This window comes from Monodelphis domestica, chromosome 1, assembly GCF_027887165.1.
Source record: "Monodelphis domestica isolate mMonDom1 chromosome 1, mMonDom1.pri, whole genome shotgun sequence".
NCBI lineage: Eukaryota > Metazoa > Chordata > Mammalia > Didelphimorphia > Didelphidae > Monodelphis > Monodelphis domestica.
The window spans coordinates 203,904,805-203,932,682 of NC_077227.1; the positions used below are offsets into that span (position 1 = coordinate 203,904,805).

At 36.9% G+C, this 27,878-nt stretch overlaps 1 protein-coding gene across 2 annotated transcripts in view; it reads left to right on the forward strand.

The window, feature by feature from the left end:
• The first annotated feature begins 3,194 nt into the window (after positions 1 to 3,194).
• The window catches only part of NUSAP1 (nucleolar and spindle associated protein 1), a 74,376-nt gene continuing 49,692 nt past the window's right edge, over positions 3,195 to 27,878 (forward strand). For both annotated transcript variants that reach the window (XM_007480075.3, XM_007480076.3), the window contains exons 1-2: positions 3,195 to 3,347; positions 5,504 to 5,603. The gene's annotated coding sequence lies outside the window, so the exon portion shown is untranslated. The remainder of the gene's footprint in view (positions 3,348 to 5,503; positions 5,604 to 27,878) is intronic.

The following is a 27,878-nucleotide window of genomic DNA, read 5'->3' on the forward strand; positions in this document are numbered from 1 at the left end:
TTCCTCAAGGCCTCCACCACAGAGCTGCATGCTACAAACCCACACAGAACCTCAAGACTCTGGTTGTTCTGGCCACTGACTCCTGTGAGAGACACCACCCTAGATCATAGCTCCAAAGGACAAAAGAAATTAGGGAACTTATATACCATTTGGGGAACCTAGAGATTGGGAAATACGATTGATTGACACTACCATGGTGGTGTGAATTTCAAAACTACTCAACCCTATTCAGACCATTCTTTAGAAGATGGGATTTAGCTATTTCCTTATCAATAACAATAGAGATACTTGGAATAACAGAATCAGGTCTTGGAAACTACAATCTCCACCCTACTCAGGGTAACAAGATTAGGAAGGGCTGCAGCAAAAACTCAAGATTTAATTATTTGAGAATATGGCCTTCAACAGACATGTGCAAAGGGGACAGACCTCTGGGCGGTCCTGGGTTAAGATAGAGCCACCATTGGCACAGGTGAGACACAGGAAGTGAGGTAGAGGACAGCTCAGGAGTTCTCAGGACTTCCTGTGCGAAGGGAGAGAGGTGCTTGGAGTTGGAGGAGCCCACAGACTGTTTCTCCATTTTGGTCACGTGAGTGATAGGGACTGATCTCTTTCTTTGCCTCGGCTATCCAGGGCCTTGGACCTTTGGCCCTGCCTAAGCAGAGTGGGTATTTAAGCCCTATTTCCTTCTCTCTCCTTTCCCTCTCTCTTTCTCTCCCTCTAATATTTTCTTCCTCCTGTTTGTAATTAAAACACCATAAAAATTGGCAGCTGACTTGAGTGTTTTATTTAGGAATTACATACTGAATTCCTTGGTGACCTTAAATAAATCTATATCAGTCTTTTAAGGTGATTTCCTTATCACAGTGGGAGTGCTCAAACTGCACTGACAGGCTTGAGAAAGAAACCGGTAGCCAGAGCCTAGGGCAGTGTTAGCCAACCTTTTGAGCTTGTGTGTCAAAATTCGCCAAAAAACTGAGCATAACTCAGGTGGCGTGTCACTTTCCTTCTCAGCATGCGCCCCCATACATCTCTGTATGTGGCTGCATGCGGTCTCGTGTCATCAAAAATGGCTATGAGTGTTAATGCTGACATACGCGTGTCATAGGTTTGCCCTAGGGTATAAGGGAATGGACTACTTACAATGGAACTAAAAGGGTGGTCCCTGCACTGGTGTGGGTCTTTTTGAGAAAGGATCTCTGATACAATGAGAGAAGATCACTCTGAGATAAAAGGATATTTTAGCATTTGCTTAGCCTGCCATCTCCACCTAAACCAGTATTATCATTTATTTTAAGACCTCCCTTGGGGTGAACTCTCACAAAAACAGGGTCAAACTTGGAGTCTTCAGTTTACAAACTAATCCTAAAACTTGGGAGAGGTTGGGATTCTATTAGATTTCAGGTGGACACTGTGAAATAGTCAAGAAGGATGAAGACTGAAAAGAGCCAAATGGCTTTGGTAATTAAGAAGAATTACTACTCTGGAGAGAACGTTCTCTGAGAATGGGAGGAAAGCAGTGTATTTTAAAGTGAAGGTGATACAAAAATGAGAAATAGCAATAAAAAAAATGAGACAGTTGGCAGCAAATGAAGCATTATCCAATGGAATTTTCTACTTGTGTTTTTTTTTTAAACCCTTCTCTTCCTTCTTAAAATCAATACTGTGTATTGGTTCCAAGGCAGAGTGGTAGTGGGGTTAAGTGACCTGACCAGGGTCACACACCTAGGAAGTATCTGATGCCAGACTTAAATCCAGGACCTCCCAGTCTCTGTGTCTGGCTCTCAATCCACTGTGCCACCTAGCTGCCCTCTGCTTGTATTCTTATTTGGAAAAATTGGAAAATTTAACCCACATGCTGCAAGATACTGGCATGGGCATTGTACCCCCAAAACTATAGAAGTGTTTCAGGCAAACTATAAGCAGGGAAATTCCTTTGCCCCCTTCTATCCTAGTGACTCCTAATCCCAAACATTTTATAACACCTATAAGACCCCAAGAGAATTATCCTCCTTGGATCATCCTTTAGATGAAGTGGACAGAGAGATACACCTCCTTGATATCAAGTTGTATCTTAGACATCCATTTGTCCTCTAACCTATGAGGGTCACCCCCTATGTCTTCAGGTAAACCTCCCCCTTGCCCAGTGCATACCACTCTAGAGACACATCTTCATCATTGTAAAGAGTATAAAGACCCCAGAATTGATGTCATCTGGGAACAGCTTTCCATCTGTGCTGTTCCAACTAGGAGGAAGTATTCCTGGCCAGATTTAACATTACCTTCTAAATTTAAAAAATTTCTCTTCTTTCTTATTTTTAAGCTAAGTTTCGAAGTCTTGCATCTTTGCAAAAGGTACCCTTCCTGACCTTGGGGTTTAACCTCAAGCTCCCCACAATACTAGCTAAAAGCAATATGAGAAATAATTATAAAGTGGCTCTAAGAGAAGAGAGTCCTAAAGGACTGGAATCATAGGATCAACAAGCCATTTAGTCCATCTCTTTTTAGTTTACATCTGAGGAAATTGAGGTCTAAAGGAGTTAAGTGATTGGTTCAAGAGCCACTCATACCGGTAAAAAAAAAGTCAAGGAGGTAATGGATTCTACTTTGGGGCCTCTTAATCTCTTCCTGGAGTCCCATATAATTCATGCCATTTTTTTTCTTATGCAGGACTGCTATATCTTTAATCTTCTTAAAGATCACCTGCTTCCGGCAAGGTCCTCCGCCCTCCTCTCTTGGAGGTTAAGGAAATCAACAACTCACGGCTAAACAATGCTTTACATTGTGCTTACAACAGCACGGTAGAATTGTGGAAAGCACTACCACCCAGACACGCTAAACTTTTCCTGGAACCAGTAAAATAGAATCATAGGGCCCAGCAGGGTAGAAAAGGTAACAACTCAGTTCCAAATGCCAAGTAAGAGAGTAATTCGGTGCCGCCCTCTCCTGCCTGCACCAGGAACAACCACCACGTCAAATCAGCGGAAGAAGGTGGGGATAACTAACTAGTCCACTAATCAATCCCCTTTCCCTGTGATGTCTGCAGTGTTGGCTAATCGGATAAAACAACGGTGGGGAGGGCCGGTTGATCGACATTGATTTTGACCAATTAGTATGGAGGGTAGGGCAAGACCGGTGAGTTCAATGATCAATTGGATTTCAGGGACCGCTACGAAGGCGGGGCTTAAGGGTCCAGTCGGCCTCTGGGTAGGCGGAACTGAGAAGGAAGAGAAGATGGCGGCGTGAGGAGTTTGGGCTACCGCCGCGGCTTTGGCCGCGGCTGCTGGCAGCCCCCAGCCTTGAGGTTGGCCAGCCCTGGTCAACGGCCTGCTAGTCTGACAGCACAGGTAAGCACAGGTAATGGTTAAGTGGCGTTTCCTCCGTAGCGTGGGTTGTGGGGAATTCGCTCGGCTTTCTAGCAGTCATCCCGATTGACCGGAGGTTTGGGACGGGGAGGGAGTTAGGGGAGGCGGAATCTCGAGGTTGCTTTGTCTCCTTACTTAGTGAATCCCTATCTCCCCAACCGTTTCGCCGAAGCCGCCATTGGCTGGTACTGGGAGCCCCACGTGCCCACCTTCTTTATAGCTCTCGTTGGCTCTCTTCTGTCTGCCTTACCGATAGTCCGCCCCCTAGACGTTTCCATAGGGTGACATGTGAGTATATTTAATGGGCCTCCCATCGTTCTTATTGGCTTGCCCTTGGCTGTCTTTGTGTTATCCTTGGATGTGCCTCTCTGATTGGACAAAACTCGGGTGTGTACGGCATCCGCCACTTTTCCTGTAGCGGCCTGGGTGACTATTCTTTATCCAGCTTATTGATTTGAATTATTTTTGTGCCTCTAATTATAATTTCAACCCCTCTCCCACCTCCTTTTCCCTTTTTTCCAGTTGATAGGAATTGATTTGATCCTGGCCCTCCTTCATCCTATTGACCTTGAGATTTGTTTGCACAAAAATGTCACTTAGATGGGCTTCATTCTGGTACTGTGCATTGGACGTCACCCAGGCCTTTCTTTATGTCCTGAGTAGGCAGACTTTTTTTGCCATTTTATGTCCTACTATTGAGGTCACTCATTCCCTTGACATTAGCACTTCGAAATTTTCAATTGTAGGTTTTTGCTAGAGGGTCAAGGGAATCTGTAGTGCTTCTCTTTGGAGGGAAAGGCCAAAGACATTTTTTTAGGAACATGGTTATATACGTTGTGCTTTAAGTTCTTGTTGTCGTCCTGAGAGTCATAATTTACTTGAGGCATAATTTATTATGTAGTAATACTTACTATTCTGTCACTCTTTGAGCTGCAACATCTCTCCCCTCTCATTCCACCATATGAATTCAGAGGCTTTTGCAGACTCCAGATTGGAATATAATGTAGTTTTCTAATTGAAGTTGATAAATATTTCTCCCTTATATGCTTTAAACTCTGTACTAATGAATTTTATTTTTATTTTTTTTTCCTTCCTGGGGAAGAGCAGGAGGAAAGGGATGAGGGGGGAGGGCTGATGAACCTTAAAATCGTTTACAGTATTTTGCCTTTTACAAAATGTGTCATTTAAGTTATTTAATTTGATCCTCACAACCCTGGGAGGGAGTTACTGCAGCTGTTTTCACTGCAGATAAGGAAGCTGAGACTTAAATAAATTAGGGTGGGGTAGGTAGCAAGAGCATTGGAATACATCACTTGAATTTCTTAATTCCCAAATCTTTAATTTCTTCATCTGTAAATTGAGGACTATAATACTTGCACTCTTTATCCTGGGTTGTTCTGATAGGAAGTGCTTTGTAAACTATTAAATGCTATGTTGAGAAGGAATTGTTAGAGACTTGCTTAGGGTGACCCAAGACTTACATCCAGATCTTTTGCCTCTGTGGCCAGTGCTTTTGCACCTATACCACACAAAACCTTGCAAAAAGTCAAGTGTTGGAAAAGACTAGATAAGTTTATGTGAAAGAAAAACTTATGTAAGATAGATTTTATTTAGAGCCATTATCAATCAAGACCTGTTTAAAAAGATATTTCATATTGTAAGGATATAGAGTGTTTAGCATAATATCTTGTATATAGTAGTTTCTATGTATGGAATGAAAGTATTTCTGAAATTTTACTTTTTGTTTCTGCAGGGCTTTGAAATATCTAGAAGAGTAGTAATTAGTTACCTCTAAATCATTTCCATGCATTTTTATTAGATAGTTGATTATTCATCTTTTGACTACAAGAATAAAAATCAGCTTAGACCCTTTGAAAGACAGGAGAGAGGATTTGGAGGATATGCTTTCTGTCACAATTCTTTGGTCATCCTAAAGAGAAATCTTCTAGCACCTCTTTTAGACAAATTCAGACTAGGGTAAAGAGTTAATAACTGTCTAGCTGTGGTTTCTCTTTGGCATGTGATAATACAATTTCTTAATGTAGATTGGTTCATTTTAACAGCTGCACTGATCCATAAAATGCTAGCAAGAAATAAATTACTTTGAAATTCTGTGATTTTCATTTTTTCCTCTCCAGAGGTTCCTCATCCTAGGCAGAACAATTTTTCTACACTTGGGATGTTTGTATTGTCCTCATCTAGAAAGAAAAATAGAATCCAGAGCTCAGGATTTAGTGGGTAAGTAAAAGTTGATGTACCATTCCAAATTTTTGTAATAACCTCTCAATAATTACCATGACAATTTGCCCTTAGCAAGTAGCCGTTTCTGGTGGGCAAGTGAGAAAAATACAGACTTTATTCAATTTACTACCATAAAAGAGGTAGATTGATAAAAATGTTCTATAAATAAGTAAATTTTTGGCCTAGCAAGACTGGTTTAAAGCTTACTTGGGATGTGAATGTGTTTTTTAAGTTATAAACATCCTGTAAAATAATTTTTATATACTGCTTTCTTTGATGACTTGTGAGCTGTTAAATAAAAACTTTTCTGGGAATACACCTAAAAGAGTCCTAGTTCTTTGATATCCTCTGAAAATTTACCACAGAAAGAAATTAGTTTTTATGTTCAGAAAATTACTGGAAATGTGAATTTCTTAATGTTTTTGCCCAGTTTCCTAATCCAAGAAACAAGTGTCATAACTACTTTGATCTAATTTATTCTATGCTGTGAATAGTGTTTAATATTATAAACTTAATTGGAAAATTAAAAACCTACTATGTGCGTTTCATTAATAAAGGAAGATACAAAAAATGGAAAAATAAACTTTAAATAAAATGTTGGACTATGAAATCTGAACATGTTTATTACCTAGATTCAGTACTTGAAGTAAGAATCAGACTTTGATAGTAGAACATTAATGTTGATGTATGTTGGTGAAATGCAGGAATTTTAGAAAAGATATGAATCTGCATTAATGAAAAGGATTCTTCATTGGGAACTCCTTATGTCAAAAATCACAGGTCTGGCAAAAAAAAAAGTCAGTGATTTAAATAAGGAGTTCAGGAAGGGAATCAGCCATTATATAGCACCTGTTATATGTCACACTCTGCTAAGTGCTTTTTACAATATCTGATATGATCCTTACAACAGTTTTGCAACGTAGATGCTTGTATTATCCTCATATACAATTGAGGAAACCAGAGCAAACAGGTTAATTGACTTTCCCAGCATCACATAGCCAGTAAGAGTCTGTGGCCACATTTGAACTTGGGTCTTCTTGATTCTATCAACTATGCCACCAGATGCCTCTTAAAAATATGATTAAAGTCATTTTGCCCATGCCCATGCCCAAGATATTTATATCTTCCCTAGATATAAATTCATGATGTGAAGAAACTATGTTCTATGTAATTCTCCCTGTGGTATCTAGCATAGTGCCACATGCAATTAAAAATTTCTTATTAACAATGCTTTTGGCAACATTATAAAATAATATTCTAAATTTGCAGTCTGCATAGTACGGCAGGATGACTGTATTATTCTACAAAATGACTCATTCTTCCTGTCCCCAAAACCAAAACAAACCATGTTTTTTTATTCCCCAAGTGAGGTAGTCAGCTTATTTCTATCAATTTTCACTGAGAAATTGTTTTCCTTTTTTTTTGCTATTAAATCAGTCATTAATTACATACTCACTTTAATTATAGTCAAATGGCTTCAGAGACTTGGAAGTAAGATTTATTGGACTCTAGCTTTATAGGTATGGCATGTTTATCTGGGTTCTACATATTTGAATTATAATTCTTTTCCCTTAACATTGTAGAAATTTGCTTCCATTCTCTTGAGTTCAGGCATGTAATAACAGTTTGTGTACTGTATACTATTTGATGCTGAAGGAAGTACAAAGGTTCATGAACATAACATTATTATACCAGATTAAAAATAAAAGTAAATTATTTAGATACAAAATGAAATGTAAGTATATAAGAAAAGTAGAGGGGAAATTTTATGTAATTTCTGAATAGGGGAAGGCATTTCTACATGATAAGATTGGGTTATTAAAGTGATATTTTTAGTTGAGCCTACAAAGTAGATAAAATTTCAGCAAGTAGAGACTGACCAAGGAATAAGATTCTAGAAATAAGGACAGCAAGAAAGTATATAGTACATAAACAAAGTAGTATTTACCTGAAGATTAGACTATTTAAAGGGGATTAATATGAATTAACGCTGGAAAGCTCCATTGTTGCTGCGTGATGGAAGGTTGTGCTGGCTGTTGTGAATCCTGTTATCCAAATTGCATAGATCCAGTCAACTATTTTGGGGCACTTTTGGCATGTGTATTTCAAGAATGTAGTCTATAAATGAATATTCATATTTGAGATATTAATGGATATTCTATATTTTCAAGATTATAAACTTTAGGTTTTGTGGTCTTTGTGCTTTTTAGTGTTAAAAGATGCCGGGACAACTAGGTAGTCCAGCTAAGCCTGGAATCAGGAGGAAAGGACCCGGGTTCAAATCTGTCCTCAGATACTTCCTAGGTATGTGACCCTGGGCAAGTCACTTAACCTCAGTTGCCTAGCCTTTAACCCTCTTCTGCTTTGGAACCAATACTTAATTCTAAGACATAAAGTAAGGATTTTTTAAAAAAGTCTAAATGCTATGGGATCCATTATTTATGTATATTGTTTTGATTTATTGACTTGGGCAAATATTTTATTTCATGATTCAGCTCTTTTTTTTTTTCTCATGAGTTATTTTAGCAGAATTTGACTAGAAAACGGCTTGAGTTCTGACTTGGAATTAGTAGTAGTAGCAGTAGCAGTAATGGAAGGTGAAGCTAGTTTTTGTTACATGATCAAGTTTTTAGCTACATATAAAATAGCTATAGCCCTTTATAATTGTGAATTATTTATTAGATATCAGTAATGCACTGAATTCTTTGCAGAACACAAAGTTGGCTATAAAAGAATTTCTGCCCTATGGAATTACAGTTTAATTATTCAAACAAATGAGAAAGTCTTTAGAGTTCTACAAGAGTGAAGATAATACCATTTCTAGAAAGAGCCTGCATGATTAACTACTTGAAAGCATTACTAATGGGGAAAAGAAAATTATCTTTCCTCTTTATTAGAGGTCTTTTATAGGGTAGAGATAACTGATGCCCAATTTGCTTCAGGAACCATTTGCAACCTTATCCTCATCAACCAGAAACAAAGGGTGTATAGGATGAAGGTTAGAGGAAAACACTTCTTTCTTCTCTTTTCCAATTTTTATCCAGTCAGCTATCCACAGGAGACCTAACACTGTCTCATTGTTAGCTTTTTCTTTCCTATTCATTTATATAACCTGAGAAAAAGATTTTGCCAGTCCTCGAATAGAAAAAAGATCTGTGATGATTAAAATAGTGGACGACATAAATTGTGGCAGATAGAAGAGTGGATGGCTTAAATTGTGACCGCAGAAAATATGGTTTCAAGACAATGTCTTGTTTTAAATCAAATAATATAAAGTGGTCGCCAGGGAAAAATTCCCAAATATGAAAATATACCCAAGTCAGCTGGGTTTTATAGAGATTTTAATTAATACAAAATTCGGAATTAATGAAAGAGAGAAAGAGAAAATAATAGGAAAAGGACTAAACCAGCTTAGGCCAGCCTTAAGAGAGAGATCAGTCAGTTTTTTATCCACTCGCCACAAGATTTGTCCTAAGAAAGATTCTAGTGTTCAGAGAGATACCAGGCCAGCTCCATCTCAGCTGACTCCACCAGCTGAATGTCCCTCTCTCTCCTGAGGCCTCCTTTTAAAGGGAATTTTCTCCTATGTCACCTCCCCTAAGTTCTCACATCTACCAATCACAGTAGATGTTTTTTCAAAGGACAGATCATTCTTAATTCACACCTAAGAAGGCTTAAATTTTTGATAAAGTTCACACCAGAAAACCTCTGAGTAAGTTCTCACCTCTTTGCTCCTTGTAAATTCACAAGTTGCCTGACCTTTATAGGTACTTAGCACCTTTTTGTATTAGATCTAAAAATAGGCACAGCTTAAGAACTTTTGCCTTACTATAAGTATGGGTTTAAGTATTTTTCATTGTTCAGCAAGGAGTTTCTTCCCCTAAAGCAGGCTTAAGTAGGGGTGGAGTATAGGTCTCACATTCCTGATCTAAGTTCCTTCATTGTTTAAAGAGGGAATGGTCTTAACCAAACCTTATGAAGTAGGGTCTGAGAAATTTTAAGTTTCACAGATCTTTCCATAAAGTGGGATTGGGAACTGTAACAGTAGTGATTATAGGAACTGACAATTACAGAAAGACTGATTTTAACCCCTTGTCCTTAAGGATATTTGTTATTGAGGTTAGGACAAAGAATTAAAAACTATCAAAGTAGGACTCAAACCAGAGTATTTAAAAATTGGCCATAGATGCCTACACAGAGTATAATGCAGAAGTGGGAATGAACCTATCTACAGAACAATATTGTAGCTTGTTAAGTTACCTTATAGGAATTCCAAGCAAATAAGTTATTAACTTCTTACAGTGATCTACAAAGATAAAAAGTTTTAAAGTAGTTTTTTGGAAAATGGGATTCTTGATTGGGGACTGCTGGTAAGAAAGATAATTTTGACTTCAAACTAGATCCCATTGATATGGCATGTATCAATGGAGACTTGTTCCCAGTTCTGAATTCCATTGTGCTCAAGGTAAAGAATTCTTCCACTGGCAGCAATTTGACCTCATTTCAGAGAGCCTTTTAGAAGTTTATATGTCCAAATTTCCTCCATACCATCTTCTATCACAGTCATAATTTCCCTACTTAACAGATGTCCCCAAGTATTCTTTACAGCCCTTCTTCAATAGTTAATTCCCTAACATTAATAGTTACCAGCTTCTATTCTTTTTCACTTTTAATGAATCCTCATTGGATATGCTTTTCTTTGTGTTTTTTTAAGAGAAAAAAAGACATCCATTTGAATTCTATATTTCTATCTCTAGATTTCATTTTTGGGAAATATAATTTAGTAAATCATTAATCTAGGTTCAGTTTTATCTTTCTTCCAATTCATTGCATGACCCAAAACAAGTTCTTTTCAATGTCTTTGTTTCCCCAGGTGCACAGTGAGGATAATAATAATTTTTACTTGCTTACCTCACTGGTCTGTTACGGGAATTAATGAGGTCATGACTTTGAAATGGTTTTACTCAAGGGTGTAGTACCAGGCAGGCACATAACAATTAGCAGTTAATAATCATTTTGCAAATCAGTTTTTTGTACATTAGCCAGATATCAATGTCACTCCTATTCTAGGTTAATCTTTTGACTAAATGGGCTATATCAGCTATTTCTTGTAAGTTCCTAATCTTTCACAGAGGGTTGTGGCCACTTTTTTTTTTTAAGAACCCCAGAATCAGAAACTGGCAGCACAAAGAGAAATATGAAATATGATATTTCTGTATCAAGTCCTTTGTTGTCTTTGAGACTTTCATTTGTTTCCTGTATAACAGTAGTACTGCATTATGCTTCTGAATGCTGATGAGAATCATTTTCCTTTTCTCCAATTCTTAGTAGCTATGGTTTAGATACTTATTTCTCTCTTGAGGGAATAACTTTGGTTTGCATGTGCTAATGTTGTTTCTGTATGTGGTTGAGTATTAGAGCTGGATGCTTCCTTTTGAAGGTCAGAATTGGACAGCAAGAAATTATAGACTGTTATGTCAAAACAATGTCAGGAACCACAGAAAACACAGGCCAACTGCATCTTGCAGAAGGACTTTAGTTTCTTATGTCTGTAGGAATGTTCTACAATGTAGGTGGAGGGGTGTAAGAGAAACCAGAATTTTCTGATGCAGGCTTTGAACTAGTTGATTAAGCTCTGGCTAATAAAGCAGTCTTGTAACCAGGAGTTGATAAATCATTTCATTGCTGGGTTGTAAGCGTCCCATCTCATCCATTGTGTTTCTTGCTTAATTTGCACATTTTCCTGATGAGTCTTCCATATTTCACAGTTTTATTCCCTGGTCTTTTGCAGCAGGCTTCCACATATATATTTGTAATAGGGAAAAGACCAAATAGGGTTTTGGAAAAAGTTAGCTCGTTAATTAGGATCCTGGTTACAGCGTTGGCAAAACTACCACATCTAAACTCTCTTCCATAGCCTCTGCTTCCCCTTTCTATATTTATTGTGCTCCCTCATGGGAGGAGCATGTAAACCCCTGTCACTAGCAAAAAGAAAGGCCTTATGTATACCAAAATATTTATAGCAGAACTTCTTGCCCTATAACACTTAGCAGAATGCCTATCACATAGTAGGTGCTTAAATGTTTATTAATTTCATAGTAGCAAAGATCTGGGAACAAATTAGATGACTGAATAGACTGGATCATGAACATAGTAGTATATTATTATGTAAACAATGCATATAATGAATGCAGAAAATTAGATGAAATGATACAAAGTGAAGTTAATAAAAACCTAGAAAACTATAGACAGAAAATATCACAAAATAAACAGTGAAAATGGGAAGTAAAGAAGCACTACAAGCCAAGCCTGGCTACAATAGGAGAAGGCCTCTTCTCTCAGCTGACTTGTCTTCTATGCCAGGGTGCACTGTGAAGCTCTGCATACAATAACAGACATTCTTAATATGCTGGGGTTTTTTTGAAAAATTTTCCCTTTTTATTCTTTGTTATGAGGGATACTTTCTGGGAGTGGAAGGGATATGTTGTGTGAATGCTCCTCCAGATCAGTTCTTCTTTCCCATGATGCTCTGTTACCAACAGTCTCTGGCTGTCAATCACCTTTTTTTTTAATGTTCCATCTTTTCCTTTGTAACCTGCCCTTACAATTGACAAATTGTAATATTAAAAGTTATCAGTAACATTTTATTTTAAAAGGCATTTTTGCTTTGTATCCCTAGCATCTGGGTGCTTAGTAAATTTCTTTCATTTTCCTGTCTTTTTAGGGTAATTAATATGCCTGTGTAATGATTTTGATTAAACATTTGCCATGTACCAGGTACTGTGCTAGAACACAAAATCAAAAGTAAGAATCTCTACTCTCAAGGAACTTATATTTTTCTAGAAGACTCAAGAAACAGGGTAATGGGAGCCAGGAATAAAGTATAAGACTAAAATAAATAAGTTTTGAGTGAGTATAAATGTATATTCAGGAAAATGAATATATATATGTGTATATATATATATATATATAAAGTTATGATCAGAAGGTGGTAGTTATGTGCAAAGTACTTTACAAAATTAATTTAGTCTTCATCTTGTGTAAATTTATATTCTCAAAATCAGTTTAATAATTTCAGACACAATAAAACTTAAAAGGCTCTATTTGTGCAAAAATATTTTTAGCAGCTCTTGGCAAAGAATTAGAAACTGAAAGGGTGTCCATTACTTAGGGAATGAATGAACAAGTTGTGATGCATGATTTTAATGGAATATTATTACTACCATAAGACATGATGAACAGGGTAAGTTTGGAAAAACCTGGAAAGGCTTACATAAACTTATGCAAAGTGAGGTGAGCAGAACCCAGAGAACAGTGTATTCAGTAATAGAAATTTTGTGCAGTGATCAACTGTGAAGGACTAAAACTATTATTAGCAAAACAAGGTCCCAAGATAACCCCAAGGGACTCATGATAAAAAATGCTATTCACAGCTAAAGAAAGAGCTGTTGGCATCTGATTGCAGATGAAAGCATACTACTATCTTTCACTTTAATTTCCTTCATGAGTTTTTTATGGTATGTGTGATATATGTCTTCTGTCATGCTGTGGGGAATATAGGAATTGTATGAAAGCACTGGTATAACCTGTATTAGATTCCCTCCTGTGTGGGGGTGGGGGGAGTTGTGCCAGATAGAAAATCTGAATTGCAAAATATCAAAAAGCGTTGATCAAAAATTATTTCTATGTGTAATTGAAAAAAAATTAAGAGTTTAAAAAAACTATCAGACTCAAAACATTTTTTCAAAAACCTTAGCTTTTTTGCAGGAGAAATAAGGTAGGGTAAATATTTAAATCTAAAGGAATAAAAAGGGAGTCTGGACTACGTTACAGGTTAGTTTCCAGGAAGACTTGATGTTGTTACTAGAGGTGTGTGACTGCTTTAGCTTGGTTGGGATAAAGTAGGTAACAACTGGATTGAGTCCCAGCATTTTAAGATAGCATATTCACAGGCTTTAGAAATTGACATTTAAAAAAAATTATTCCTTTATTTTTACAACACTTTCATTTCAAAATATATTCCCTAGACCCATTATGAATCATCCCTTGTGTCAGTATAAAAAGGAAGGGAGAGAAAGGCAGTTAAGCAAAACTAATCAATACATCAACCAAATGTGGCAGAATATGCCATATTACAGACCCATAACTCTCCACCCTTATATCTGCAAAAAAGAGGGAGAGGTGTAATTTCTCATTTTCTTCTGGGCCAAATTCAGGTGTTATAATTAAACAGCATTCAGTTTCGAGTTTTCAATATTTCCATTTACTTTGTCATGTATGTGTTTTTCTGGTTCTTCACTTTGTGTAAGTTAAAAGTCTTTTTATGCTTCTCAGAATTTATGATTGTGTATTTCTCCTGTAAGTATGTTTTAATTTTTTAGCCTTTTATTCAGAAACATAGATTTAGACTTGGCTAATATTCATTTACCATGTACATAAAGGCATATTGTCTTAACTAATCAAGGCTAATTTTTCAGCAGAGGTGAAAATAGAGCTGTGTTTAGTAATTGGCCTGCTATTTTGTCTTTATAACTATCACATATATACCTTTAGGTGGTTTCAGATGCAACTAGTTTCTACTATCATTCATGAGATAGAGTATATCATAATTCCTAGAGGAGGGCAGAAAATAGGATGTGTTTCGTAGATTCAAGGACTAAATAAATAGGAATTTTTTTATGTCTTTAGAGAATAGGCACCATGTTCCCTTGGAACTCACTTAGTTATCCCACATTATTATCTTTAAATTCACCTAATTGTCAGAAAGTGGTATAGAGTACAAAATCCCATTATTTATTTTTTTTATCAAAGCATTGAACATGGTAGAACAAAATGCAGCCTTAAAGACTGATTTCCAACAATTTTTCTCATGCATGGGTAAAGATTGTATGAGAATAGATTCAGAGCTTAAAAACACCTTCAACCCCTTCACTTTACAGAAGAGAAAACTTGAGTTTAGAGAGATTAAGTGACTTTTTCAGAGTTACACAGATAGTAATTGCTGAGCTGGTCTTTGAATGGAAGTCCTCTGTCTCTAGATCCAGTACTCTGTTAGACCATGCTATTTTCATCAGTCACATAAATTCTTTGAAAAATAGAACAAGGGGGCAAGCTCTGTGGATAGAGTCTGGCTTAGAGACTGGAGGTCCTGGGTTCAAATATGCCCTCAGACACTTCCTAGATTGTGGCCCTGGGCAAATCATTGAACCCCATTGCCTAGCCTTTACCACTCTTCTGCCATAGAACCTTTGTATTATGTCATAGAATACTTTGTATTGATTCAAAGATGGAAGGTAGGAGTTTTAAAATATATATATAATAAGATAGTATTGTTTGGTCTTTGTATTATAACTATTTAGCTGGGCATAAAGCAAAGAAACATGGGCTCTCCCAAAGTGTTTGCTATTAGCATGGAGGTTATCCATCTCATAAGAGAAAGCAGGTTCCTTGTAGATAGCAACATTCTTCATAATTTCCTTTTTCTTTTTTATTTCCTAATCCTTTCCTTTTATCTTGGTCTCAGCTCTTAAGATAGAAAGGTAAGAGCCAGGCAAACGGAATTAAGTGACTTGTCCAGGATCACACAGCTAGGAAGTATCAAGGGCCAGATTTGAACCCAGGTCCTCCAGACTCTAGGCCTGGCTTTGTATCCACTGTGCCACCTAGCTGTTCCTAATCTTTTTCTGAATGGTGCTTACAAATGTTGAAAGTAGTCTTTAATTAATTATAGACATTTGAGTTCAGCCTAATAAACATATAAGAAAACACAAAGTGACTAGAAGGCCTCTGACCCAGATTGTGGTACACAGTTAGATAAACAGTAGAGCTGGCCTATCAGTACTTTGCTACCACTAGATACCAAATTGGGCCCAAAATTAAGAGAAAGAGAGTTTTTGTAAGTTACATTTGGGAAATTAAACAGTGTTTATAATTTGTGGATATGTCTGTGAATTTACAGACTTTTCTGTGACTTATTGTAGTTGGTTTTTTGGAAGTAACATTTTGTTTAGTATTTTAGTAGTACTTGGTTTTCATGGTTGAAAATCTTAAATTGTGTGCTTTCAATATGCAGTTGTGTAATATGTATTTTTTTTTAATAGAAAGAAACTTTTAGCAACGAAAAAAGCTCAAGCTGAAATAACTATCCTAATTATCCTACTTTTCTTTTGTGTTTTTAGATCCTTCACTATTTTCTCAGGTGGCCCTGGACCTGTTTCTTTTATCTAACTGCAATCCTTGGTATTGACATGTGGATCTGTCTCCTTTCTACTTTAAGTTCCTGGACCAGAATGGAAAAGATTTTTTCACTCCATGTTTCACTTCTCAAATGCAGTACATTCAGCTTGTTAGGTGGCTTCCCCCAGTGTGCCATTTGGCTGACAGCATTCCAATTCTATCAAGAAAAAAGAAGCAATTGATGTTGGTATCCAGCTTCTATTTGCTTAGATGAGAAAAGGGATTTTTTTTTTCCAGAAAGATACATAACATTTATGTTAATGCCAGGTACTTAGATGGTGGCATTTGTGAATTCTTTGCCCCTTTATGCCCTATTAAGATTAAACACAGCAAGAAGTCAATGTCTGCAGGGGCTACTTTTATCCTTCTCTTTGGACTAGTATAAAATTACATGTATTCACAATTACAGCAGGAAATCTTCTATTTCAATATGGAAAGTACATTTCAGAAACTAAAAATATATTTGAATCCTAATTTCACGATACAGATTTCTCTGTCCAGAGCAATGGCCAACTCTGCAGCTACCCATTTGATATGGTAAGTAAAATAGCTCCTATACAATATAATATCCCTGGATTGATTCTTTGTGGGAAGAAAACAAGAACAAATACTCTTCTGCATGAGTATGTCCACATTTGTCAGAAAGAAGAAAGATTTCTTCCAAGAAACAAAGTCTGGCTGCATTGCCTTTCCCCTGAGTATCTTTTGGTTGCTTCATACTGTTTTAAGATGTTTTTCTATTTTCACAAGAAAGGAGCAGACCCCATGAATGCATTCCTAGGTTCACGGGAGAACATTTTTCCGAGTTTTGACTAAACAGAGAAATTTTGATCTTGCCAAGAATGGGGACTGTCTTCTGTGATATATATGGCTTACTGTGTCATCTTTCTGCCTTGTGGAGTATTATGGAACATTGTGGAACTGGCTTTTCATACTTCTGTGACCAAGAGTGAACTGCAACAGGGCACCTGACCCCGTATTCTTAGAATACCAGATCAAACCTGTAGTTGGCTATGAATCTAACAGAATGGAAAAAGAGTGGAAGTAGGGAAGGTGTTTTCCTATATAACTCCTTCCTGAGAGATGAAAAGCAGAAATGTTTTGTGGGCCTCCATCTGACTAATGTATCTGCTGTGATGTAATGTCATGGAACATTTTCAGCTTAAGGTGGCTGTGTGGGTGATTTCTGTAAGTAATACTGAAGCACCTCACCAGAGGTTTCCCATCAACCTGTTCTTGAAGCAGAATGAATTGAGGTCCAAAAGAAATTTAGGAGCTAACCCCCACCCCCTACTCCCTATCCCCTCCTCCTGACACCCCCAAACAAACAAAAACAACAACAAAAACAGAAGAAGAAAGCTCCACAAAGTGGTTTCATATCTGGATCAGGCAAGGAATATGGACTAGTTTGTTTTCCTCTGGAGTGGGGGGAGGGGTGGTTAAGGAACAGAAAGGAACATGAAAATCCCTTCCTTCTTGGCAGTTGAAATTATTCCTTGTTCCTGCACCTGAGAGATGCATAGAGTTTGGGATGATTTGTTATTAGCCTAGGAAAATAGTTAGCCTCTTTTATTTGTTATCTTACACAACTAGAGAAAGCACTGTAAAACTTGTCAGATGATAAGACTCATACCTTATTGCATCTTTGTGTTTCTGGGAATGTGTATTTTCAGAGCCCCAGTATGATGCCAGAGTAAAGAACCCATATTCATGATTCTGCCCAAGTGGAATTCTGGTAAAAGATAGTAATCACCAAAATGGAATATTGGCTTGTTTGAATAGTAGATTTTGACAAATGGGGATTGAAATAAAAAACAAAAATGTCATGGGGTGGGGGATTTGGATAAAATATGATTTTATAAGATCAATGGTTAAGATTGACTAGTAGTAAAATATAGCATGTCTCTGAAGTCTTAGTGCAGTTTTAAAGTTTTATTAGCTTAAAACTGTACTAAAACTTTTGGGAAACCAGTATAAGTAGTTCAATTTTTGGAAAGTTGTATCAGTGATTAGATATCTTCCAATTAACATGGGCAGCTCACAGGTATTTGTATTTTTTTATTTGTATATTTCATTCAAAAAGATAAAGAGCAGTATTTGGGGGAAACTTATTAACTAAAGGGGTCATATTTACTACAGGTGCCACTAAGATGTTGAGAAGGATTTTATATCTTGTTTCTCTGCCATCCCCTTTAATGTTTTATTGTTGCTAGCCTTTCTGGCAAGATCTGCTGGCAGGTAGCAGGGCCATCCTATTCTCCTTACTTCTGTCAAACTTGCCACAGATCTACTGTAGCCCATTGGTGCTCCTGGCATCAGATCTCCTTTAGATTCCTTAGAGTTCTCTGAGTTCATAGCCAGTAAATAAATGTTCCCTGTTTTCCTTAAATATACTCCTGCCTTATTTACAACTGTCACAAAATCTCATTACAACTAAAATTTGTGTCATGATCAGTTGTTTCAGCCTTATGTTCCCTCAAGACACCCTCTGTGTTTCTTTTATGCCTGTCTTTCTGCAGTTTCTTTCCTGGCTATGGTTTTAGGCAGCCAGCAGTATCTATGGCCTATTGTTGTACCTTCTCTTTTTTCCAGTCCTTGTTGGTTGGAGAATTTTTCTTTTGAAAATTTAAAACAAATAAACAAGGGACATGTGCAATAATTACATATATATTCCTATATATATTTTTAATACTTGTGGACAAAATAATGTTACAAGTTGTTTGAGAACAACAAAATCACCAATGTCTTCCATTTTGATATGTGTATAGTTTTTTAAGCATTGATGCTTTGTAGCAAACTGTAGTGCCATGTTAGGGGCCAGTGCATGAGCCTAGTAGTAATTTTAAAATTAAAGTGACAAATTCTTTATAATAATAGCCAGTAGTGTAACAAAAAATGAAAAATACAAAAATATCTTTCTTTTTTTCTTAAATTTCTGAATCTGTAGTCTTCTAAGACCCTGGGAAAAAGTGACAGATTAAAAGGGCTAGCTTAAAAGTAGAATTATTCTGAGTTGGAGACCTTGAAGAATATGCTTAGGGATATTTTAGCTTTACATAATGTTGCAGTACTGTAAATCTACTGCAGCTGAACCTCAAACTAAACTTTGTGCTCCCGCTCCCATAGTAATCTTGGTTTATATTTCCTGTGTGAAATGAGATTGTTCTTCCCATGTCCTTGTAAGGATATAACTTAATCCTGTTTCATTTCTGTAGGTAGACATTCTCTGCATCAAGGAAGCACAATATAATTACTTATTTTAAATGAGTACTCTGTCATTCTTATATGAAATGCTAGTCTTTAGACTGTTTTGCATTTCCTGTCTTCAGGTTACTATCCCTGGGTTGTGCTGAGAAACCCTGGTAACTGTTAGAGTCACAGTATTTGTTTTAGGCTGTCCCCGTTTCTCAGTACTTTTTTAGATGTGGTTTTCTTGCTAGATTTGCATTTGAGCATTGGAAGTAAAGGTAGATAGAATCTTTATAGGTTGCCATGTAGTGAGAAGTAAAAAAAGCATTTGCTTATGTTTTCAGTATATGACTTAAGGATGTATCTTTCAAACTTGTATGTGGCCCCTTTTCCCTGCCTTCCTAGAAGTAAACTATTTTGCCACTCTTTGCCACAGTTCATTTTTCTCTGATAAATCATTTCTTACCTGTAAATGGCTTCCCTGAGAAATTGGACACGGTGATTTTTTGAAATGATTTCAAGGTCCAAGTACTTAGGTAATCATGTTTCCTAAAGCATAGATTCTACCAGTAGTGGGTAGATAATGTGATTGTGTACATTGCATGAGCAGCTTTGAGTTAGTGAGTCCTTTTGTAGCAGTTCTCTTGGGAACAGGTTCAGGTTCTCTTAGTTTAGACTCAAGTATTTATACCTTTGAAACAAATAGTATAGTGCTTAGGAGAATCAGTTTCTGAAGGAAAAAAAATACCTCTGAAACAGGAATGCAAATAGCACAGAATGCTTGGGGAAGTCCCCTTAGCAAACAAAGCCATAAAATGATTTACTAAAAGGATAAAACTTTAGTAGCAATAACTGTTTTGCATGTTAATAGTAACTAACTTGAATTAACAAGGCTGTATAGTAAAGTTACAGGGGTGGGGTGTGTGTGAGCGCATGCGCACGTGTTCATTCATGTGTATGCGTGTATCTGTGTGTATTGGAGGGAGAGAAAAAGAGAGATTCATTTAGATGTATTAGGCTGAAAGCCCCATTTGTTTCCCCAGGTAGCAGGAGAGAGCTGTTGAAGTGAACACTTTGGGAAACAAATTGGAGTCTTACCAATGCATTCCAAGTACATTTTCTATTTGAGACTTTACTTTGAGTCTAGCCCTCCATATTATAGTTTTTTTATTTTCTTTCTCCATTTATTTCCCGAGTTGATTCTTTTTTGGTATTTTCATTTTCTATGTTCGTGATTAAGAAAGCTCTTAGTAACTTGTGAGTGAGGCTTTATGTATGTGATTTCTATTTTTTGCTGTTGTTTTTCACCATATTTTTGATGGAAGAATTTTTAATGACTATAGTTTAAATAGCTATTCTCCAATGTGGAAAGCCATTCTGCCACTGCCCCCCCCCCACCCCGCCCAGTTTAAGAGCCAGGATAGAGCAGTGGGGATCAAGATAATTTTTCTATTGTCTCATACCACCTGTCCATGTGGATAATTCATCCTGGCCATTTAGCACTTGGAAAGTAGCTACATCTCTTCATAAGCTAGTTATAAATGATTTCATGTTATTCAATTATATACCCATATGTGAACCCAGGAGAAAAAATGCAATGTAGATGGGAAAAGCTGAGAAATTCTTGGCTTTAAAATAAATTCTTATTTGGCAATTCCAAAAGATACGAAAAATACTAAATTTAACCATTTCTCAGTTTTCTCTCTTTTTAATGTGTACCATAGTGTCATCATTAAACACACTGAGATAGCAAAGCAATTTTCCAGTCCCTGGCTTGATCACATGTGTACCCTTCTGCAGTATTACAGGGATACTTAGTTATCCAGAACAACCCAACGACTTTGTAGAAAAGCCACAGTAATAGATCTAAATGCTAAAATTGACCAGATACATCCAGTGCTCAGGTGGTATCCAAATAAGCATATTCTATTCAAAGGTATAGGCATAACAGATTACTGAGCTCTTATTAATTATCAAGTGGGCATCTACAATATGCTAGGCACTATGCAAAATATGATGGGGTCTTTGCCCATGAGTTTACATTCTCTTAGTGCTGCTGATAAAACTTTGTTCAGAATATGTTTGGCTGTTAAAATAACTTTGGTCCAAAAGATTACTTGTCAACCATTTTTAGAAGCAGGGGGTTTTACTAAAGTTTAGGCCACTGAAGACTTAACTAGGTTACATTACACTAGTTGTGCTATTAATAAGTCTTTGTAGGCTGTGTTAAGGGATGGGGGTTGTACTGGTAATTTCTTTTAGTGTTAGTAAAAGCAACCATTTTGCTCAATACGGTCTCTACAACATACCACCTTTGTCTTTCCAAGGTATCCTACCTGTCACAAAGTTGGTCAAGAAAATCCACAATAAGTAAGGCTATATATTTTCTTTTCTTAATAGTATCTCTTATTCCTGCTCCTTATTTCTACTTTCTTGTCATTTCCATCCTCAGGGGAATGGATTTGCATACCAATCTCTCTCCTTGTACCAGTGTGAAATAATCCTGAATTTTACCTTTTTATTTGCTAGTTTTATACTCATTTAGAAACATCAGAGCAATAGACATGTGGAGGACTAGATTAAAACTGTCATTTCTTCTTCCCCAAGTTGCCAAGTTTTTAACCTTTCTGTTACAATATTCCAGTGAAAAGAAATTGTATTCTTAAGTCCCATAATCCTTTTGAATCAGGAGGTTTAACCATTTTGCATGTTTTTTGAACATGGGTCTGATTGAAAGGCCTTTGGGAAAAATGCATGATGCCCCAAACAAGCAATAGTGGCACGAGCTCAGTCTTGTAGTTAGAATCCTAATTATGCATGACTCAAAATGTCTAGTGAAATGTAGTTACTAGAAAACTGATATATGCATTTTTACATAATGAAGCAATAGTAACTATTAAGCTAATAGCTTGAATTTACTGCTTGAATCCTCGGTTCCTCTTTCTCTTTAAGAAGATGACTTGCCTCCATCAATAATGGGAGGTTAGAGAATAAAAGAGGGACAGTAACATGGTTGGTTGGAAGTAAGAATAGCAGAACTTACCTTTGGTTTTTGCCTCTTACCTGGTTTATATGCATGCTTTTTTTTTTTTAAATAACAGGGCACAAACTAAGAAGCATGTTGTGTCAATGAATGATTTCTTAATTGCCTCAATTGTAGTCAGAATGTGCAGAGTTTCAGAAGGGTAGGAGGGTAAGTGAGGCCTAACTGGGCTATAGAAAGTAATAACTAGATCTGTAAACAAGGTGAAAGTAGCCTGAGTAAAAGCCCAGTAAAACTGGTACTTGGAAGGTGAATAAACTCAATAATTGCAGTGCACACATTTCAGGTATTTGTTAGCTTTTTAGTGCCATATATTCAGGTAACTAGCCACTTAGGCAGCAGTACAGAATTGTACTGGTGTCGCCCAGCAATAATGGCCCCCTGCAGCAAAGGAAAAAACTGTTCTACTTTACAGGAATTGATCTGAAAATATTGTTACATCCGTGATTTTGTTTCTCTTTAGTCTATTGGTGTATTTTTAAATTGTTTGACTTGAAATAGGTTTTTAGAGCCAGAACACAACATTCTTTACACTTAATGGGCCGATGAGTCAGTTCAGTAAGCTCCTTAAAGAATTCTTGCCCCTCAAGGAAGTAGGTGAATTTATACATCCTCATTTCATTAAATAGATCTGCCACTAACTTCCTTATTTAGGGAAAGAAAAATAAGATGCTCTTCATTTAACTGTAACAAAATTCTTGCATGACTTTTGGGATAACTCCTAGAAGCCTGTGTGGTTAGAGCAGACAAAGCAAGAATCATCAACTACAGGAGTTTTATTAAGTTCTTTATATCTCATTAAGAGCTCAAGTTCTATGTCTAAGGAAGTTTTATTAATAAAACTGTTGCTTTAAGAGGCAGAGCAGATAGCTCTCACCTTCTATCACTTTAAGAGACTGATTATAAAAGGGGGAAAAAATTAGTTAAGTTCCTTCTCTCTGGCTTTGGAGAGATCAGGTTGGCACCAGTGACTCTTTGTCAAGAGGATCTGATAGTTAATTCTGACAGTTTGTTTCCAGATACTGGGTTGGAGAAGTTAAAGACTTATTAATTAAAGTTCATTAATTGGTTAAGATAGTTAAATAATTTAATATGTTAGAGTAGACCCAGATAAGCCTGCTTTGCTAGGCAAGAAGATTCTGCCAAGAAAGGCAGTTAGAAGTAGGGTTCTTTAGAGATTTCAGTATAAGATTTGGGTTTTAAGATTTAGTATAAGATTAAAGAGATATTACTATCCTATTTCCTACCTCCTATTTTCTACCCCTATCTTGTCTCCACATAAATAAGAATGCTGGTTTACCAAACAGCTCTCCACAACTTTCATTGACCTCTGCCAATAATATTTACCCTGTAACAACTAGTTATTATGCATAACAGCTCGGTGAGCCACAAAGATTTTGAATAACCTATAATTTTCCGAATTATCAGTCTGTAATAGCCAAAAAACAAGCAATAACCCTGGTACTTGAGAACTATGGTTCAAATAATTTAAGAAGAGGTTCCATCATACCTCCAACAACTACCATTGCCAAGAACCTTCAGTGGGATGTTATATCTCACTGTTTTAGATATCCTGTAATTGCTATCATTCTTTGGATTTTTTATTTTACCTGGATTAATCCAGGGATACCAGCTGTACCTAATAGCCAAATTGTAACAAGAAAGAATAAAACAACTAAAAAGTGATCCGACTGAAATAAGACTAGTGTTTCTGGAGGAGTTTATAGTACAATTAAATGAAACTATCTCAAAACAAAATGAGATCATAACCAAATTTATCAAACCTGACACATACTGCTAACAAGACAACCACTGCTAATACTGACTCCACCAAGAAAACTTAAACTGAAAACACAGAAGAATCATAATACCATATTTCCTCTGAGAAGTGCCAACTTTTAAGGCAGAAAACAAATTAGTAACTATTAGGCACCACGGACCATTTACCCCATGAGATATGGAGGGATTTAAGCAAAGTACCCCTTCTTTTGAGAAGGAGCCAATAGCAGTGATGAAAAAAAAAAAGAAACCATCTGTAAGTTCGATTTTGAATTCTTATTTGGCAAATTATTAACAAAAAAAGAAAGTTGTTAGTATTACCAATGAGGCTTGGCACTATTCACTGGCCTAAACATGACCCCTCATTGGAATTTGAACTATTTTCATGACTACAAAAGGTTATACAAAGCTTGAGAGGCAGTTATTATTAGGGTGATGCAAGGGTGTTTGGATAGACCAGGAACCTGGAATAAATTTGAGAAATTAAACCAGGAAATGGAGAATCCATCAAAATTTATGGACAGACTAATAGAATTAGGAGACAGATACACTGATTTTAGTCATAACTAGAGAGACAATAAACATTTACTTCTTCCACAAAGATTTTCCCTCTAAAATTAGCAAAACTTCTCTATAGTAGGGCTCATCTCTCCATTGTTGGAAAAACTCCATCTTCCAAATAAAGGATAAAAATAATAACCTCTAAATGGTTCAAAATTGAACTGTTTACCTTATATTTAGCAAGTTTCCCAATACATGTTGGGAAATTAAAGCCTTATGAAGCCCATTTACAGTTTTTCTCAGCCATTTGATAGAATGTCTGTGAAATCAAGTTGGAAAATTAAGTATTTATTGATTTTATCTTAAGAATACAGTGACTGTCAACCTTACTCATTCACTCCTTGAGTAATAAATACTGGTATATGCAGCTCCTAACAAGACTTAATGTAGGGCAGCTACATAGAGCACCAGGCTTGGCATCAGGAGGACCTGGGTTCAAATCTGGTCTAATACTTATTAGCTGTGTGATCCTAGGCAAGGCACTCAACCTCATTTGCCTAGCTTGTTGCTCTTCTGTTTTAGAATTGATACTAAGACAGAAGGTAAAGGTTTAAAAAAAAAACTTAATCTAGAATCTTTTATCTTCAAATTTATCAAGCAACTCTTGGACTTTCAGATTATTCTTTAAAAGCAAAAGCTTATAAACAGAAGGCCTTCTTTCTGAATCCAGTTTACTTCCCTTGACCACAAAGTCATGTGTGGTGTGCTGTAGTCGATGTTGGGTTGATTGTTTTTTCCAGTAGTGGGGAAAAGTATACAAAATAAAGAAACTAGAACACTGCGTGGTAATTGTTAATCTTTAAATACCTGTACTGTTCTTGAAGCTGTTTTTAAATTGTTCAGCTCTCAAATGTCAAATAAAACAATTTGGTGTTAGATTAGCAAGACCCCAACCCTTGAAAACCTTACTTCATACACTCTATATTCTGACCTTTTTTAGTTGCAGGAGAAATTGTTTACTTACTGTATGACACATGCATCACTGTGTTCTGTACTCCATTGCAGTTATTCTATTTTACAAGATAATATTGTTAGAATTTCTCATTGTACATACCTGAAGTTTTTCAAAAGGCAGCTTGCTTTTGTATCTATGCATCTTTGAGAGTTCAAAGAAGAGATTTTATTCTTTTGATGATGTAAAGAGGAACTGTTTTTAAAAATCTAAGTTGGAAACTCTGCAACTATGTATGAAACTTTTGGGGTTTGTTTTTGGTCTTTTAGCAATAAAGCAGCATGGGCTAAGAATGCACTGAAACTTGACCTTGTGTTGTTTATTAATCAGAATATGTACCCTGCAGTTGTTCTACAAATGATTGGGAAAATGTGAGTTGGAGTTTGGGGAAATGGAAAAACCAGAAGTAAGTTCCTAATGAGAGGCAGCTAGGTGACCCACTGGATAGAGCACCAAACCTAGAGATGGGAGGTCCTGGGTTCAAATGTGGCCTCAGACACTTCCTAGCTGTGTGACCCTGGAGAATTCACTTAATCCCAACTGCCTAGCCCTTGTCACTCTTCTGCTTTGGAACCAATACTTGCTATTGATTCTAAGATGCAAGGTAAGGGTTTAAAAAAAAAAAAAGCATCTTAGAAACAAGATGATTCAAAGTATAGAACATTTAAAGCAGCTCAATATTCCCACCTCTCCCCCCCCCTCCCCATACATCTTCAGTTACCCAGGCTTGCTGTCTCTGTCTGACTTGCCATACCCTACATATCTGATCTGTTGATGAAGAAAACAGGTGGCAGTTCAGTAGATAGAGCACTGCCTTTCCTTTCTTTTTAAGGTTTTCCTTCTATTTGTACTGTTATGTATCTTTTTTACACATTTCCCCCCATATTCCTATTAGAATGTAAGCTCGAGGACAAGGGATGGCATTTTTGACATTCTCTGTAACCCCAGAACCTGTCACAAACAATACCACCTATATGAATAGCTCACATTTACATAGTCCTGTCAAGTTAATAAAGCCCTTTTTTCTTGACAGCTTTGTAAGGTAGATAGTAAAAGTCTGAACTTGTCTGCATTTTATAGAAAATAATAGGTAAAAACTCAGGGTCATACAGATAGCATTTGATTTCAAGGCCAATGCACTTTTCAGAATGGCACACCACTTGGAACATGTGGAAGAGGCATGAAGAGAGAAAAGTTTTGAAAGACAAGCCAAGATGCAAGAGACTAATAAGCTGGGGACCTGTCTGGTCAATCAAGACGAGGATTCTAAAATAGAATGTTCCCAGGAGGAGTGGCAGTTGAGCTGATGAGGGGGAGGGGACAAGGAGGGTCACTCTCTCTCTGGTAGTTGAGGCTGGCGGAAGACCCTGATAGTGCTGGCTTGTTTTTTGGGGCTTTCTGATCAAGGGGAGACCCCTGCGCTCTCTGAGATTTTGACTGACCAAGAGTTGGGGTTTTTCTGGCCACAGAGAGAGGAGGAGAAACTTGGCTTTTGAGTTGGTTGTCTCTCTCTGAGAGTTTAAGCTGTCCAGGAGAAACTGAGAGACCTTGATGGTGTTGTAAAAGAAGAAAGATCTTAGCTGTTGTCCTCCATTTGTCTAACTGTTCCTCTTCTCACCTTTGTTACTAGACTATTTCCATAACCCTCTCAAATTCCCCTTATAGATTAGGGAAACCCTCATCCCACTTTCCTCAGTTTCCCATCCTGTTATCCCAATAAACCCCTACTTGAAAAAGTAAAAGAAAAGATCATCTTTATAGTTCACTTAGGGGGGGAAGGAAGAAGCCAAAGGCTTCAAGAAGAATTGGGAAGTGAAGGGGGGCAGGGAGCAGAGGGTTTGGAGAAGGGAGGGAGTGAAAGGGAAGAGGTTAGAAAGATACACTGATCCATGAGCCATCAGTAGAGATCACCAGAGCAGTTCCCCTGTGAAGCAGTTCCCTTGTGTGGCAGCATCAGGTTCCCCTGTAGCAGCTGCTCTCTAGTCTCAAGCCAGAGCACTCAGTCATTGCAACAAGTAATAGTGTAACACAGATTTACACTTCTATTTCAAGAAGAAATAGTTTTCCTCAGTTTACCTCTCTATTTCAATCAGTAGTAGTTTCACTTAGTTTCCTACAGTTTACACTTCTATTTCAAACAGAGGGTATACTTAAATAAAAGAATAGTTGATAATGTCATCAGGAAAATAAGTAAAATGGGAACATAATATATTGTAGGATATAAAAAGTCATTATGAATAAAATCCATTTAAATATACTTGGGTCAGGGAGTAGAGGGAGGAATGAGTTAAGGGGCCTCATCTATAATTTTTCAGGGAAGAGGACCAGAAATTCTATCTTAAGAATGTAATAGAAGGGAGTCACTAGTGTGTTGGATGAAAGGATCATCCAACCTTTGATTAAAGGTCTTTGGCAAGCAACAGAGGAGAGAAACTCACTATGTCCCCAGGCAGCCCTTATCACTCCAGGACTGAAGTTCCATCAACTACTTGGCAAACCCATCTCTCTCAAT